This window comes from Falco punctatus (genome assembly GCF_963210335.1).
Source record: "Falco punctatus genome assembly, chromosome: 15".
Classification (NCBI taxonomy): Eukaryota; Metazoa; Chordata; class Aves; order Falconiformes; family Falconidae; genus Falco; species Falco punctatus.
Genome location: NC_137595.1, coordinates 20,467,154 through 20,482,726, shown reverse-complemented (window position 1 = coordinate 20,482,726; position 15,573 = coordinate 20,467,154). Strand labels below are relative to the sequence as shown.

The following is a 15,573-nucleotide window of genomic DNA, read 5'->3' as shown; positions in this document are numbered from 1 at the left end:
CTGCCTGCCCCTCTGGCGGCTGCCCCCAGCCCAGGAGCAGCTGGGATGGAAGGCCGGCGCCCCTCAGCCTCCCCGCTACGGGCCCAGCCCAGGCCAGGCCCTGCGGGTGTGAGGGAGTGTGTGTGTGTGGGGTGTGTGTGTGCTGTACCTGTGTGTGAGGGGAAGCTGTGGTGTGTGTGTGTGTGCTGTGCCTGTGTGAGTGTGAGGGGCAGCTGCGTGTGTATGTGTGAGGGGAGGCTGTGTGTGAGTGAGCGTGTGTGAGGGGAGGTTGTGTGTGTGTGAGTGCGTGTGTGAGGGGAGGCTGTGAGTGTGAGTGTGTGTGTGAGTGAGTGTGTGTGAATGCGTGTGTGCGAGGACAGGCTCTGTGTGAGGGGTGGCTGTGCATGTGTGTGTGAGGGGAGGCTGTGTGTATAAAGCATGTGTGTGAGGGGAGGCTGCATGTGTGAGGGGAGGCTCTGTGTGTGTCAGGGGACACTGTGAGTGTGAGTGTGTGTGAAGGGAGGCTGTGTGTGTGTGTGTGTGAGGGGAGGCTCTGTGTGAGGGGAGGTTGTGTGTGTGTGTGTGTGAGGGGAGGCTGTATCTGTATGAGAGAGGGAGAGAGAGGGAGGGAGGGAGAGAGGAAGGGAAGGAGGGAGGAAGAGGGGCGGCTGTATCCGTGCGGGTGTGTGTGTGAGGGGAGGGTGTATCCGTGCGTGTGAGGGGCGGCGTGTGCCTGTGAGGGAGTGCGAGGGGCGCTGCGCGTGCCTGGGCGCGACGCTCCGCTTCGGCTCGGGCCCGGCTGCCGCCGCGGGGCGGTCGGAGGCGGCGGGGGAAGCAGCGCGGCCACCCGGCTCGCTCGGACGCGGGTCGCAGCCCTGCCCGGCGCCTGCCCGCTGCCGGGGCGAGGAGCGCGATGCCGCGCCCGCCCTGCCCTGTCCGCCGGCGGCCCCGCGGCTCCGCGCCGCCGGCAGCGGCGTAGCGCGCCCGCCTCGGGCGCACCGGCTGGGCAGCGCGGGCGGGGCGGCATGGGGGCTCCCGCCCCCGCGGCGCTGGGCGCGCAGCGGATTACAAATGAGCGGCGCGGCCCGGCGGCCCGGGCCCGCGGGCACCCCGGCATGTAGAGCCTGACGGAGCGGCGCGGAGGTGAGCGGGGACGGGGCGGGCGGGAGCGGGGACGGGGCGGCGGGCAGGCGCGCACCTGGTGCGGGGCGCGGCCCCTGGGCGGCGGGGCCAGGCGGGGGTCGGGGCTGGGAGCCCCCTCGCTCCCCCCTTGGCGCTGCCCGAACTTGGAGGCGCCGTGGCTCGGCGCTCCCCTCGCCCCGTGTGCTCGGGCACCCGCCGTCCGGCCCCCCCCCCCGCCGGCACCGGCGGCCGCTTGCCCCGGGTCGGGGGGTTTCTCCCGCCGAAGTTGCCGGGACGCGCAGCCGAGGGGACGGCGCTGGATTTTGGCTGCCCTTGCGCTAAATGACAGCGCGCACGGCGCGCAGCCTGTCAGCCACCCGCATCCTCCCACGTACGGAATAAATACCGGGGTAAATTGGCATTAATTAGGGCATCTTTGGACCTGGTTGTCAGTCGTCTCGCTGACCCGCGAGCCCTCAGAATGGGAAAGGTAACAGTGGTACGGGTGGGGGTGTTCTCTGCTGTGATGCTCGCAGAAGAAATCCCACATTTATGGTCCCCTCGGTCCACAGGCTACCGGGCATCTTGCAGTTTATAGTTTATCAATTCCGCAGCCCGAAAAAAAAAAAAAATCAGGGCTTATTTTCAAGACTCTTGATAAGTTCATTTGTTTACTATGGAGCCGTGACTTCAGTGGTCTCTTTGGCATAAAAACATTCTGCTTGTGTGATATTTTTGGTGGCATTGACAACAGATTTGTTAGTCATGGTTATGAATATGGTAATGTGCAAGTCTTCCATTAAATCCTACATGCTCTAGGTAACATGGTTGAATGGTCATGTATGAAGTCTTGCATTCTCGCTGCTCCTGCAAGGCAGCAACATCGCTTTGAACTTCCAGTGGGTTTGATCACTTCCTCTTAACTTTTCCTCTATATTATAAAAAATATTTCATCTTCCTGCTGGTCAAATGCAAACCCAAAGTTTTGTGTCAGGTGCACCTCCTTGCAAGCAAGCTTATGTAATGCGGCACCCTGTGCGGAATGCCAGAGGAGCTGGAAGGAAAGATTTTTGGAAAGAGGGTGGTCATGTGGTTACAGTGCATCTGTGTGTGTGTGTATGTCCTCGTGGGAGAACTGAGGAGGGTTATTTACTGGGGACATCCTGCCTGATTCTGGGCAAGTCTCTCAGCCTTCTTCGGTGCTGCTTGCCTCCTCTGTAAAATACGGCTTAGTCTGTGTTACAGCTTCCCAGGGCTTTGTGAAGCTACTCAGAAGCCCTTGAAAATACTTTTCAGCCAGGGAGGTACTGTGTAAATGCAAATTACTATATTGCTGTTTTAAAAATGGTCTTCAGAAGTTAAAGCAGTATCTTTAGGCAGTTTACTGAAACTGTAGACAAATGTCTTTTCGGACAGCTCCAAGGGAGACTAAAGGAAATTTTTCTTGAGTAATTCTCCCCTGTAAAGAAATCTATTGTCATTTCTCAAGAAAAGAAAAACAAAAATCACATTTGGGTGTTACCAGATGCGTTACTCTGTTCTGTGCGTGAATATTTACCCGTATTTACCCCCAGTTTCTCTGCATGTAACTTGGCAGTAATTACCAGCTGAAGAAACACTTCAGTCCTAGACCGTTTAAGCTGTAAGCGGTAGATGAAGACATGAAAGAGCTTAGCCTGACCTAGACATCAAACCGGCCTACTGTGAGTCTGCTGCTCTCTGTGGCGTGGCTTTGCTGTTCCATATGGTTGTACTTTTATGCTGAGATAAATCAATGATCAATATGTTATCAGCCAGGAGCAAGTCTTCCTAGGCAAGAGCTATGTCTGAGATAGTGCTACAGGGCCCATTTCTAGCAATAAAAGCAAAGAAAAAGGTCCAAGTGCTGGCTTGCTCCCCCCCCCACACACCCTTGAAAAGAAAAAAAAACTAGATGGAAAAGTACTTGAGTTTGAGACTAATCGTAACCTCTGATCAGCTTTAATTTATCTTGCAAGTACAGAGAACATTAACAGAATTCTTTATTTTTATTAGTGGGATTCTGTGAAAATTCCTTTTATTTTGATGTACATTGCTTTCATTCTAGTATATTGAAATCTCAATGTTTTGTAATATATTTTTTAAAAGGCATTGTTATTTTTCTTAACCACCTGCTTTGGTAGACTGAATAGCTTCTACTCAGAATTGCATTTGAGGTAATGCAAGACAACAAAATTCTTTGATTAGCTTGCTTTTTTGCAAAGATTTCTTTTCAGACAACCTAAAAAGAATTCTTAGAATGTAAATTCTGAGGCCTTTTCTTGTTGTGGATTTAACAGGCAAGGTACTGTCAGCTGAGTTATGAGTCTTGCTAATAATATGATTACGTTGTTTTTTGAGAGCTATAGTTCTTGAAAACATACCTCAGAGGAGAAAATTCACAAAAGCTATGTGCGAATAATTTTTTTTCCTCAACAGATGGAAGAGCTCGATAATCACCACTCAAGGGTGGCTAAAATTAGTTTGAAACAGAAAAGATTATTTCTACAAGTACAGTAGTATAAGCTGTACAAAATGAGCCAAATCCTACTAATTGTTACACTGGTGTAAATATAGAGTAATTCCTTTGCCTAGAGTTTCTCCTTCTCTATGAAGTAATGTAGAGCACGGGGGATTGTGATGCTGTTGAATTTTGACATGTTTGTAGCAAAGGTCAACTTGTCTTGCAACCCAGTGACAGAATATGGCCCAGAATTTAGCCCGCTGTTAACATGTTCACAACAGCATAATAGTCGCTCACTGAGACTCCAATTCAAAATTTGCTGTAATATGATTGTGGGTAGAGGGTTGCTGAATGACTCAGATGAATGTAGCTCAGAGTAAACAAACATGTAAATCATTTCTGGCTAGAGAGAGAGAAAGGAAAACATGAGAGAGCAGAGAAAAGGCAACCTCAAGGATGAGACATTTATAATGACATGATCAGCAAGGATCACCGAGTTCAGCAGGATTCAACCATCAAAAACTCAGGACTGGATTTTACCTTTGGTAATGAGAGGAACCTGTATGAAATGAGTGCCTAAGTGCAAGTATGACAAGCAAGCAGTTTTCTAGTGGCTTGGGCTGATAGCCTGCTTATGTCAGAAGCTGCATTTGGACACATTTAAATGGCCCACTGTGAGAGCTGGGACCCAGGTGTGCTGCCTGTCTCAGAGAGGCAGGATGCTGCCAGTGACTGATGGGTAGTCTCTACGATGTCCAGTTTGGGGAAAAATACAAACTAGCAAGTGATTCCTGGAAGTTTCTGAACCCAAAATCCTGGATAGCTGTTGGTATGAGTAACTGCAGAAGGATCCAGACCCGGCTTGTGGTTCGGATTAAGAAGTACCAGAGCAAGTCAGTGGCTTTGAAACAACTGTAGGTTTCTTGTTAGCTAGGTCTGTAGCACAAAATCAGAGCAAGGCAGAGGCTATTCTGATTTGTTTTTCCTGCCAAGGGAGATGACCAGTAAGCACAAATCACTGCAACAGAGCACCTTGCCAGTCAGGTCTTGTTTTGAATGCCCAGGCCCAGTGCAGTTAAAAGGCATGGGAAGATGGAGCTGTCTCTGTGTGTGGGAGACTGCAGTCGCTGGAAAGCTGGGGCAGGATTTTTATCCCCTTCAGCTGTCTGAGCTATTACGCTTCACTGTGTTTTCAGGGTAAGTTAGATTAAGTTCCCTCTTGGGGAAGCAAGAAATGTGCTGGCATCCAGAGTTGAATTGAGGAGAGCTGTGGCTGGTCCCCTTCTGCTGCACATGGATCAGTTCCTCAGAGCTCTGCCTCACTGCTGGCTAACCTGCCTCCTGTTTTGGCCACTTCTACCATCATGGTAAAGAGAGGACGCTGCGTTGTGGTGTAGAGAGTAGTTCAATGTAAAACCCATGCTCTTCTTGAGATTTCCTGTCTTGGAAAGCAATGAGGAGTACTTAGAGTGAAGTGTGGCTGTAGGTATGGCATCCCTGTGGCGTTTTCTATGACATGATGGCTGTGAAGAGGAGAAACTGGCGAGATAAGGTATTTCTCTGTGTATATGAGTAGCAGGTAGACCTCAGTCCTCATTTCTCCATTTCTTATTTTCTTTAGAGTACATCAGGTTTTATGTAGTGTTGGTTGCACTGGGCATATGCCATGGTCACTAGTTGCTGGCTGGGATAGGAGACTTAAGTTAGGCAGCAGGATAATTTTTGCTAATAGGAATTATTTGTGTTTCTGTTAGATTGTTAGACATGTATGATTATTTATTCTTAGTTCAATCTCTGAATTCAAGCCAGGAAGCTACTTTGTCCTTATTCCCTTCTCCCTTCTCTCAGTCTCTTTCCCTCTTCATGAACATGTTCCAGTGAGAGATGAAGCGATTTCCTGGCCTTTCTCCCATATCCTGCATTCCTTTTGCATCCTTAGAGAGGAATCTGATTTACTGTTTGGGAAAGACTGACTTAAGCACCTGAACAGAGTCAGATATGTTTCCTATCATGTCTACTAATTAAATTGTAATGTTCATTACCACAGGATGCTGTGGAGGGCAAAAGCATAACAGGTTGAAAAAGATGAGAGGAGTTCACAATCAACAGAGAGCGGGTAAGAAACACTATGGTCTGGATGTAACCTCTGGCTCTCGGCACTATGAATTGCCAGATGCAGGGGGAGTGCAGAAGAGAACAGTCACTGCAGATGCAGTGGACACAGACTACTGCCCATCACCAGAGATAACATCCTGGGGTAGAAGGACCATGGGTCTAATCTATTCTTGTGTTCTTCCAGCACTGACACACATAGCTGCTAAGACAGCAATTCACTTTCTTCTCAGTAAAATAAAGAAGAAAGAACAGAGCTTATGGAATAGTGTTTATTGGGCATTGTGGTTCCAGCATAATAATCAAAGTAGAGATTTCATCCTGCTTACACAGGTATTAATAGGGTAACATAGGAAGCTGCAAGAATTCCCTTATGTGAAGCCTTACTGGCAAAGCGGTGTGAGAGGATGAAGTCATTTGGGGCTCAGGGTTCTGACTGGAACAAGAAGATGAAATAATTCCACTCTCTCATTCAGTCTTTGTGTCCTGTTCGTTCTGGTTTGTGCTGCCTTATGAAATGGAGGTGCTGATCTCTTACTTAGCCCGGAGCTGCAGTTAATGGAAATATCTGTGTTATGTGTATTGGGGTATTTGAAAGTTTCCAGGTGGAAAGACCTCCAGGTTTATAAAATTGCCCTAATGCCCTAAAATTGTTCCTAATGGGAACAAGAGGAATAAAGATTCCTAGGATGTCAGTGCCTCGTCACTGTCTCTTCACCCATTTCTCTTGGGATGTCAAGTTAGATGGAGGGCCACGGTCCCTGAATGGACAGGGGGCTGTGAGGTGGGTCCCCAAGGTACAGCTAGAAAGGCTGTTTCAAAGAGAAGTGTCTGCTGCAAGAGAGGGATTTTTTAACAGTAGAGGAGAGGTTACACTGGCGAAGGAAGTAAAGACTGATCTAGGGAAGACGAAGCGGGCAGGAGAGTACAGAAAACGTTTGAGCAAAAGATGTGAAGTCCCTGCAGTGTATTTAAGGCTATAGTGAAAATCCTTTACCCAGATCTTTCTTTCCCACCATCAGGGGATCCTTGTTTGGGAAGAGCAGACTGAGTCTCTGAAGAATACTAGAAGTTTTCCTAAATTTGCTTCTCCTGTAATATCTTCAGCAAGAAAACAAAGACTAACCCTCTTGGGAAAGTCCCTGAGGGCCCTGTCTGGCGCTGACTGTGCCCAGTGGCTCCACAGGGGCTGCTGGAGAGAACAGGGCTACCCAGGCAGTAGCCGTGTTCTCCACCAGCCTCCTGGTTCCTTGGCAGGGAAAGCAGCTCCCAGGAGGTCCTGGCTGACACCCTGTTGCCAGCTCCCACTGTCAGGGGGGTGCACAACAAGAGATGGGTACAACATGGCCACGTCACTGTTCCTGGCAGACAATGAGTCCCTTCTCTGTGCCATGGATATAACGGGCAAAAGCTGAACCCAGACCAGGGGTTGGATTGCTGTATAACTGGGAAAAGGGCTTCAGGCTTCTCAGACTCAAGGTCTGAAACAAGTGTATGCCTTAAAATGCACATCTTTGTTTAAGCCTGAAGCTCTGTGTTTATGGAGTGCTAGGGCAAATGTTCTGACATTCATCTGTGGGTTTCTATTGATCTTGAAATCATGCCAAATTTAAAATGATACCTTTCCAGCTTTCCTCACTCCTTCACCATATGCAGGGATTGATGCTGGTGTGCACACATGTACACTACGAAGGTTATATGAAGAGTTGGTGCCGAGGAGTGATACGTTATGGTCCTGCAAACACACGCGCCTGCGCACACACACGCAAAATGGCTTCACTTCCACATTATCTCCTGCAGTTTTCCCTGCACCCTGTCTGTAACCTAATCAAACAGGCTGAGCAGCTGGTGAGTGGGCGCCTTGCCTGTCAAAGACATGTGAATGAGTATCAGCAGTCAACAAGCCATCACATTAGCTATTGGCACAAAATGTAATTGGTGAGGGTAGACACCCCTCCCAAAAATAAACTCATTGCTGTCCACAGAAGCCACATGAACCCCTGGTTGACTGAAATATTTGGGAAAAGAAAGAAGTTGAAGAGTGCCTTGACTAAAAGTGATATATGCAGGATGCTGCAATCGATGAAAGGAAGGAGTGTTTTAGAAGTATTCTAGCTCTTCATGCGAGGGTTTCCAACCAATCTCCAGTCAAAAATGGTTCAGCTGCACTGGCCATACAGCTATTGAGTGGATCAGGTAGCGTGAATACTAGCAGATCTTTCTGGGTTATCTTCTGATTTTCCCAAAGATTTGAAGGTACTCATGAATGGAAGAAGGCAGAAAACGGGTTTCTTCCTACAAAAAATCTTAGAGATTCCCAAAATGTCTCTCCTGCCTACAAAGACAACAGTTACCAAACCCTGAAAGTTTGTAATTATTTATGCAAAATGACGTATCTAGAGAAGCCAAGAGCCTGGTACTTAATTACTCAGCAGATGTCTGGGGAAAGAAAAGGAAAGGCTGGGATTCAGGCCATCAACACAAGGGTGGGCCTAGCCCAAAGTCTGGTCTTTCTTGTACGGAAGAAAGATCAGATTTGTCAGAGCTATTAGCTCTGTTTGGTCCCTGTTCAGATATGTTTCCAGTCCAAGGCTAAGCTCAATTCTCAGAATTCCTTATTCTTGCCTGGCTGAAGGGGAATGTGGCTTTAATCGTCATGTTGTCTTTCACCAGTCTGTGGACTGGCCACAGGTTGAATTGTTGGTGAAATCTGAAGGAACCCTCTGGACTATGAGGTGAGCACAGGAACAACAGTGGGAAGTGGAAAAATGCCCATCAGCTTTGCTGAGCTTTGGATCTGGGCTTGAAGAACAATGCTGTATTTCAGGTGCTCTCACTGTCCTCTGAATGGCTTGTTTTCATTCTTTTTTAAGGCCCAGTAGCTGATGGCACCAAAATTCAGGGTGAAGTATACAGAGTGTAATGAAGGAGCGGGGTTGCTGCCGTGACCTTCCCATATACGTTTGAATTTATCTGTCTTACAAAAATCAGTTGGAAACAAAGCTCCCTCCTCTGTGGCACAGACCTGTGCAGAGCAGGCCAGTTTGAGGCTGGTTTTTGTGTTCACTTTTTTTAGGATCAGAGCCTTTCTTTTTTTTCCTGCTTCTGCATGCAGAGCTTCCCCTCAGTGACTGGAGGTGCGTATGCGGAGCAGGGGCGCCTGCCTTCACTGACATGGCAGGAGACCTGTGAAGGTGACCTCTTCAGAAGCATCTTTCTGTCCTTCCCAGAATAGAGGCTGACTCAGCCCAGGAGTTTGGACTTGTGTTCAGGCTCAGCCCTCAGTGGTCATGGAGTTAAAAATGGCTGGGTAAAAGCAGAGCGTGCTGTTTTGGACTGTGACAGGCTGAGGTGAAGGGATCTAAGGAGCTGCTCCAGACAGAGTCGCAGAGGTGTGATTCCTGCAGTCCTGCTACATAGCCCCTTTCACGGCAGTGCTAGTTTAGAGTCCTTTGGTCTGGTTATTCTGCTTGACTGAAGTCCTTTAGCAGCCAAACTTAGAGCGCTGAAGCTGTGGTGCTGCGGGGGGATCCTGTGCCTGATTGTTCCTACATTTGAACTGGGGTAAGACCACAAACATCTGTCAAATCTCCACTACTGTCGGATTATTCACAGCAACTACATTGTTAGATTGATTTTGTTGTTGGTTATGGATATTTCAGAACCTGATCCAGGTTCTACCAATGGTTTTGGTATTCCTGAATGTTTGGCCAAACATGTTTTCACCAGCAATGGCTTGTAGACTGGTCTCTCGCTTTTTGTGATGCCTGTAGGAAAATTGGGGCAGCCACAGGTTGTGGCTCTGCCTGATCCAGACACTGATGCCTGCGCCTGAGAGCCTGCTCTGTTCAAATGGCTTCTGGTAGTACTGGCAATCTGAGTGCTGTTGCACACATGACAGCATGGGGTTTCTTTCCTTTTCAAATGATAACCATGCATGAGTGGGTACATGCTGGGGCATACAGCAGCGTGCAGTCTCAGAGCAGTGAGGCCTGGTCTGCAGCGTGTTCCTATGCTTAAATGTCAAAGCATTATGAAGAGGATGCAGAGTTCAAAAGAAATCGAATTAGGCTTTTAGGTCTTGTTCATTTCTGGAAAATCTGAAACATGTTAAATGGTATTAATACTGTGCCCATATTGCAGTTGCTGTTTAAATCGGCTTTATGGATTGAGCCTCTTAACGTGGAGTTAGGATAGATTAGCAGCATTGTCACCCATTTTACAGACAAGGAAAGAGAAACGCAGCAGCATACCTATGATTATGCAAGACTGAGAAGTCAGAGCCAGGTCTTTTGCTTCCTTGATGCCATGCCACACAAAACTGTCACTGAGTTTAGTTTATTAATTCAGAAGCAAAGGAACAGTGTGCTACTGAAAACGTGGTTACGCAAGGGATGCCAACATGCTGTGTAGATGTTGTGATGGATGGATTCCTGTTTTAATCATCTTTTATAGCCCTAACATATACAATACACTTTTGTGAGTACTAAATGGGGAATCAGGTGATAAAGAATTGAGACTCCAGACAGGGGGGCACAAAGCCCAGCCCACTGTCCACAAAGAGACCATTTGCAGTGGTGCAATTGCACATGCACACCTTGTGTTGTTATGACCAGCTTAAACTCAATATTGAACATGTCCAGTGCTAAACTGGAACCAGCAGTTGGGAAGAAAGGAGCATAAAGTAGGATATTTATGAAATAATTATGAAGCACTCTTAGGTGGAGGATCCAATCAAGAGAGTTTGTGGAAGAAGCTCCTGTGGAAGTTTGTAGAAGAAGCATGCAGGTTAATTCTTTGCCTCTGTCTTGCTGGATGATGGGGATTGGATCGAGCTGTGGGGCAGTCTTTTTTTCTCCGTTACATAGGTATCAACCTTACTGCTGCTAAGGTCAGCTGAAAGCAGGGGTAAATGACTGAATTCTAATCTGCAAATACGGAAAGGGAAGAATATGGGCAGGTCCTCTCTTCAGTGGAAGTAAAGTCTTTTATAGGAAAGATCATTTATAAATACCATGGATAACTCATGCTATTCAAAAGTACTGGTTTGTTTCCAAATTAACCTACTCTCTTCTCATTTAAATTAATTTTTTTTTATCTTGGTTTGGATCCAGAAGCCTGATCTACTGTTTTTTATCCAACACTCCTGTTGAATCCATATGGATCAATTATCATTATCAAGAGCATCAGGCTGGTCCTAAAGAGAACCTCTTGCACCTGAAAAATGAACCCTGGAAACAGCCTCCTCAGACTGCAGAATTTTTCTAGCCTAGATGGGCCACCTCTGTGCAATGGAGATGCTGGAGACAGGGCTGTTTGAACACCAAAAGGTTTTTTAGTTTAACCATCTCTGTTTTCATAGATGTTTGGAGAATAACTGCACTTTGTATGGGTGCCTGAGTCCATGGGAGCTGGTGAATACTACAAGGTAATGGACTGTTCCTGGTGGAAACCCATTCATCTGTTTGCATTAGACCAGCCTAGTGTGTGTGTTTGTAGCACTGCTGATGGTGCCTTTCAAGTCTGGGCAGCTGTGGAGACCTTATGAAGCAGAACATAGGTTTAGCCTATAGAAAGTACTGGAACCCACCTGCATGTGATTGTTTCAGTAAAGAATCCTATTTGTATTTGTTACAGTCCAGAAACATACCATGACCTGAACATCATCTTTACCCTCCTGGGTAACATCACACAGTCTTTGCAGAGCACCTTCCAATGTTTCCTGCTATCAAGACACCCTGTTTCTGCATACAGGTATATAAGGTGCCAGGAGATGATCCTGCAAATCTGTGCTTTATTTGGCCCTACATCTCCCCTGCTGCATACATCCAAGCCCATATATCCTCAGCATACATCCACTGGTGACATGTGGATAGAGCCATACTCCTAAATTGGCACTTGTTCTTTCCTCTTGCCTTTTTTGGGGGTGCTGAGTAGGGAAGATGGAGCGGAAAAGTGAGAGTGACAGTAAACTAACTCAAAACGTAGCAGGCTTTGGGACTGAGAACTGAAGAAGTTCAATAACAGCATGTGATAGACTACACCAGTACATGAAACGAGAAGCAAAGCATGGAGCTACTTTGATGTGCTACCAAAGCTTTGCAATACTTGCCCTGCTGAGTTAGAGGAGAGTTTTAATTTGGTGAGTCTAGTCAATGGCAGCAGCCCAGTAACGGAGCAGGAGGCAGTCCAGAATAGTGGCTTCTCTTTTCAGTTTTACCCATGCAATTAGGAATTTTGTCACTGAAGTCAGCAAGACAAGTGAATCTGCGTAAGCAGAATGAAATTCAGAGTGCGTAAGATGCATTTGAAATGATTTGACTCTGCTTTGGCTGAAGTAATGTGAAGGAAGAGCATAATAAATTCATAACTATCACTAGAAAGGAAAATAGAAAAGGAAGTTAAAAGAAAGGAGAGCTCTAAGTATTTTCTTACGTTAAGATGACATATAAATATATATAGACTCAATTAGGAGAAGGTTACTTGAAATCTCAAAACCAGCTATCAGCTTCTCATTTTCTCACAATATTTTGTTACAGCCTACTATAAAAAAGCCATTTAATTAAAACAGATTTATTCATCCAATCATGCAGGCATTACAATGAAACGTTGTTTCCAGAACTTGGGTCTTTTTGTTCAGCTTAATGGAAAGTAATAATATCATGGAAAAGGTCTGTCCCATGTTAATAGGCAATATTCAGCCCTCATACCTCAGCACTGGTTTGTTCTGTGTCTTTGTCCTGAGCTGAGCAGACTGCAAACACACTATGAGATTTTGTCCCACATTTTATGTGTATAAAGGGAGGATTTTCCCTGAGACATTTTCAGTTGCAGTGCTGTCGTTGCTTATATTGCTTACTTAGACTTCCCTGTGTGCCCTAAGGATTTCAGTCCTATGCTAATGTAATACATAAAGTAGAGTCACCTTGACTTCACATTTATCAGCTTATGCAAGTGCTAACCTTTTACTGCACTGCAACAGAAATGTCATTCCTGTTCAAGCCTTGAGATGACAAACAAACAGCTTCATTGTCAATAACGGATTTAGGAGGCTGGCTGGCTCAGTGGCTGGTGTCATGGCTTTGGGACCATTGTTCTTGTCAAATGCTGCACAAACCGGAGTGGGCAATCTTGTTTTTCTCCCCAGGGAGGGATGGTGTGTGTTTGTTTGTTTGTTTGAGTGGTTTCACCTTTTTCAGGCTTTAAGGAGGGCATACTTGAGGTATGCTGAACATTTCATGCCAGCTTTCCACTCATTATGTGTTGCATTATCTGATGCAGAGTTTGCGCTTGTTTGGGGGCAGTTTGAACTGTAGGATCCTTGGCAGGGATGCAGAATCCCTGGAGCTATCACTGCCCCTCATTTTCTTTTATAGAAAGTTGAAGTCCAGAATGAAATTTGGGAAACATATGGATAGCATTTGCCTTTTTCAACCTGAAATGTCAGCCAAATAACTTTTGTGGAACCAGGATAGCCAGACACCAGGCGGCAGTCACTGTGTAACAGCCTGGACCACCCTGCTGAGGATTTACAAGGAAAGTCAGTAGCTTGCCTGAAATAAGGGGAATTCTGGGAAGAGTCCAACTTCGTTTCCCCAGACCCCTCATTCCTGTAGCTCCCCTTGAAGGCGATGCATGATAATTTGGCTAAGTCAGCAGAGGTTTGAGAGTGGCATTAGTATTAGCATGATACGTTGAACAGGTTTGTTGGCTTCGGAGGGCGTCTCACTAGCTGAGCAGGACACTGTTTGCTTTACCTGACCTAGCACATTCAGAGCGAGCTTCAGTGCTGCTGTCATTAAAAGCACCACAGAAAACTCAAAGCACAAGTAAAGGGAAACTGGGCAATAATCCTCACAAGAAAAAAAACTATTTCAAGGCTCAGAATATATGCTTAGCAAAACATTTTGATTTTGCCAAGGAAAATAAGTCATCCATGACTGAGCTAGGGTGGACTGTTCTGTGACACCACAGGGATGAAAGAAAATCCAGAGTACTAGGAAGAAGGAAGACTTCAGGTAGAAAAGCATCTGCAACTTGGAATTCCTCCAAATTGCATACTCTGAATACATGCCACTTGGAGTCTCAATGCCTGGCCTTGGGAAAATGTGCAAGGACTGTAGTGCCTTGCATTGCAAGAGCATGTGGGCAGGAGGCAAGCAGGCATCCTGGGGTCAAAGAGAACAACGGTGACATGGTCAGCACAGGGTGTGATGCACAATGGTGTGCCAGGGTCAGTCAGGTCAGCAGCAAGCAGTACCTTTAATTATTTTAAAGTAGAGCTTGGAGCAAAAGCAGGGCAATAAGCAAAAGCAGTTGTAGTCACTATTATAATATGGGTAGAGCCCAGGGCTTACAGCCTTCTTCCACTTTGTCGTTCATCCTCCCCATGGAAATATAGAGGCAACCAATGGGGAAAAAAACTAATCTGTGTGGTCAAGTAACTAATTTCTAACAAACACAAAAGTGCTTGGATTCATCCAGAGGGGACACGTACTAAGCTGACATGGAATGAATTAATTGCAGAAGACTTTGTGTCTTTTAGGAGATGGGAAAAATTCCTGGGTCCATAGAATTGAACTGAGACATTTAACAGATGCAGCAATTCTCATTCAGCTGAAACACCCCTCTTGCAAGGAGAAAGGCTGACAAAGGAGCAGCTGAGTTCCTTGCCCTGGGAGCTGTAGGATGAACAGCAGCATCCCTTGCTCATTGCGGGGAGAAAGGTAGTACTTGTGCTCACATAGATAGAGCCAAACAGGTGAACAGCTAACTTTGCTGCTACCTAAAACCAGGGAACCCTTTGTGGGTATGACTGATGCCCCGTAGTTTTCCATGCTTGCATATGCCTGTATGAAAACTGGAGAATATATATGTATGTGGCCGTTGGGCTCAGCTTCTGCAGGCTGCTGTTCTGGCTGGAGGTGCTGCACAGGAGAACAGTGTTTGTGGTTGTCAGAGGTGCTTGCTGGTAGTATAGTCTACGCTATTGTGTTTAGATCAGAAATCAATAAAGGTGGACCCAAACTGCAGCTCTGAAGATAGCTCTGGAAGGAAGGAGCCAGAGCTGCTGGGCCAAAGGTATGCAAGCAAGAAAGCAAGTAGTGAGCAGCTGGCCTAATGCATTTTAGACAAAATTGAAAAGAGGTCTTCACTGACAGCAAAATCCAGCTAAAAAAGGGAATGCAAGGGCTCCTCAGAGTGCCAGAGGGCACAGGAAAGTTGGTGCTGAATCTAGCTTCCCACTTGAGAGCTGTGCTGTGCAAAGGTAAATTTGATGGGCAGGGGATGAAAATGTCTGAAAAACAGGAACTGAGGAAGCTGAGAAATGGTAGCTAGGCTACAAGTACTGTAACATTAAACAAAAAGATACTTCTGGTCCATCATGGCACTTCAGAACCCAAGGCCTAGGAAATCTAACCTCAGTATGTTCAGAAGAATTTGACCTTAGTTTATCAGTGTAAAACATTTATTATTTTATTTATTTCTTCATGCATGTGTTAGTTGAAACTAGCTAATAAATACAAACCCATTCTTTTGTTATAGTTACAGAAAGGGACCTGAAAAATGAGAAGTTATCCTGGTTTCAGCTGGGATAGAGTTAATTTTCTTCTCAGTAGTTGGTGCCGTGCTGTGTTTTGGATTTGGTGTGAGAATAATGTCGATAGCACACGGATGTTTTTAGTTGTTGTTAGGTAATTTTATACCAAGTCAAGGGCTTTTCAGTTTCTCAGACCCTGCCAGCCAGAAGGCTGGAGGGGCACAAGAAATTGGGAAGGGGACACGGCCAGGGACAGCTGGCTCGACGTAGCCAAAGGGATATTCCATACCATGGGATGTCATGTTGAGTGTGTAAACTGGGGGTGGGTGGGGGGGGG

The 15,573-nt window shown here is 46.4% G+C and overlaps 1 protein-coding gene across 1 annotated transcript in view; it reads left to right on the top strand.

Moving 5' to 3' along the window:
* Nucleotides 1–580: 580 nt before the first annotated feature.
* The window catches only part of TRPC5 (transient receptor potential cation channel subfamily C member 5), a gene marked incomplete at its 3' end in the record, with an annotated part of 97,700 nt that continues 82,707 nt past the window's right edge, over nucleotides 581–15,573 (top strand). The window contains exon 1 of the mRNA XM_080365905.1: nucleotides 581–1,122. The remainder of the gene's footprint in view (nucleotides 1,123–15,573) is intronic.